At 31.5% G+C, this 2,514-nt stretch overlaps 1 pseudogene; it reads left to right on the forward strand.

Annotated features, from left to right (window-relative positions):
- The window catches only part of LOC119588225, a 48,411-nt pseudogene that overhangs the window by 28,132 nt on the left and 17,765 nt on the right, over window positions 1-2,514 (forward strand).

Genomic DNA, 2,514 nt, shown 5'->3' on the forward strand with positions numbered 1-2,514 from the left:
TTCATTTATATTATATACCAAAAAAAATCAAATTGGATGCCTTTCTGTCTTCTCTACCATTAATCATTTTTAAGTACAGTGACAGTAAAAAAAAAAGGATATGATACTTTGATTGAAATTTCCACTTTAAGGTCCAAGCAGCATTTTAAACTTTATTTGTAAGAGAGTTACCATGAAGTTCACTAGGGAATCATGTGATATTTTCCTTTAAGATTACATGTATATTACGCTTTCCTTGGTACCACTATCCCTAGTACAATAATCTGTATTTTGAAGGTGTTTACAAACTATGTAATTTTCTTATGATTTTTTCCCCCCAGACAAAATGGCAAAGGTTGTATCACAAGAAACGTTTGACAGTGTTGTTCTGGAAAATGTTGTTGAATTTGATATGGATATTGAAGATGCTATAAAAGATGCTGTAAAGGAATTTGAATCTCAGGTAAGAAGTCACTGATTATATTGTTTCATTACAAATTATTCATATGGTTTTATATGTTTCTTTTTTTTAATATAATGTTTGACACTGGAAAGTATACTGTTTTGAACCAGCAGTACATCTCTTAGATCAAAGCTTTTAACTCTTTTTGTTTACAGGGTGTGCATCTTGGTACCATTGTAAAGAATATGCATCTTAGCGAGGATAAGCAGAAAATATGCCTGAACATTCTTGTTGCATTGAAAGAGATCAAGTGTGTCTGCAGATGGTTCTCCTTCTGAAAGTGATCTTCCAGACCCTCTAGCACAAACATTTATGCTGAGTGACAAGGTGTCCGTTGCCCATCGTTCTTAGCCAATAAAACAATGCTTATGAGTTCTTATCAAATTGATAAAGAAAGTCCAGGTATGATAATTATATTATCTATAACTATTATGTGCATGAGAAGGTCAGAATTGACTTAGAGGATTTCAAGAATGATTTGCTTTGTAGCATTATGTTTAGACTATACAAGTTACTGTGTTCCTTTAGTTAATGTTACTAACCACCAAATTTTCATCTATTTTTGATTTATTATGGTTATTATGTTTCAACTTAGAGTATTGGTATTGATATTTTTGACAAACGTACTGATAATTCTTCATGGAAATTTCTGTTTATTTATTACTATTATGAGCTACAGGTACTGAATATTCTTTTTCCCAATCCAGTTTATACTAAAACATTCCATGTATATTTTGATTGTTTGGGTTTCCAAATGATGATATCATGATGATATACATTTTTATGATCATAGAATATGATGTTACTGATATAAATGTTTGATTATTATTAGGATGTTTACATAGTATCATTAGTATTTCCAAATTCATAATTTTTATTTGCTTATGTTCTTGGAAATGGGTTAACAAATAATTCTGTGCTAACCATTGCCTACGTTAATATTTGAAATTGTTATTCATAACTAAGACATATGATACTTAAAGCCAAGTGATCTGTTTTATACAGTTTGATTTATTCCATCTTATTAGTCTACCAATTTGATTTTTAAGTTTATTAATTTTCAGTTTTTCTATATAATATTTATTATTATTAATTCTATCACAGTATTTTAATGTACAGAAAGAATGATACTGTGTTATTAACAAATTCATTTTTAAAGTTAATTCTTGCATAAAATCGCCAGCACATCCATCTCTTGGATCCTAACAGGGGATTTGCGTACAAGTATTGGGACTTATATAACACTTAAAATAGTGATTCCTAATATCACAAAAGATACATTTTGAAGATGATGGCAGTATAGACTTGTTTTTTTTTTTGTGTACTGTATTATCTTTATTTGATTTTAATATTCTTGATTTATTTTACATACATGCATATTGAGATTACGTCATTATGAAAGTGCAGTTATTACTAATTTTAAAATCGATCTTTTTGATATCAGGGTGAGACCCCACTCTCCTAGCCCCATCTTTAAGCCATGGGTGCTCTAATTGTGCAAAACTCTGATATACTGACCGTGGAGTGGATTCGATTATTACACTGGTTTACTTAAGGACTGGACACATCGGAATGAAGAGTCACGGAGTACCTGAATATTTGGTTAGGTATAGCTGAATACATTGATTGATATAAGTAACAGTGGTTCTTTTCCCTTTTCAGTTTAAAGTGATTAAAAAATGATAATGATAAAAGAGAAGATTAGAAACATTCAGAGAATTGACAGAAAAATCTTATTCCCTTTTTTGACCATCATAATTTTTGTTTACAGGCTCGTTGGTCAACTGCATGCTGCCTTAAAAGCACGAACAGATCGCCATAATAGGTACCAGCAGGTGCTCTTGGGCATTCTGGTACTTTTCTTGCAGGGACAGAAATCAACTCCATCTATCAGAACCACAAGCAAAGCCTTCGCGCTTTTACACTTGGAGATATGAGACAGGATTATGGAAGGCGCATGAACATGCCAAGGCTCCTTTAGTAGAGGAGCAGAGACTCATTCCTATTTGTTTTAGAGATGATCAAAAGTAAGGTTATATGCTTTTCACTGTACAGAGTTGAAAATTTCCAAA

The sequence above is a fragment of the Penaeus monodon genome, chromosome 23, assembly GCF_015228065.2.
Source record: "Penaeus monodon isolate SGIC_2016 chromosome 23, NSTDA_Pmon_1, whole genome shotgun sequence".
Classification (NCBI taxonomy): Eukaryota; Metazoa; Arthropoda; class Malacostraca; order Decapoda; family Penaeidae; genus Penaeus; species Penaeus monodon.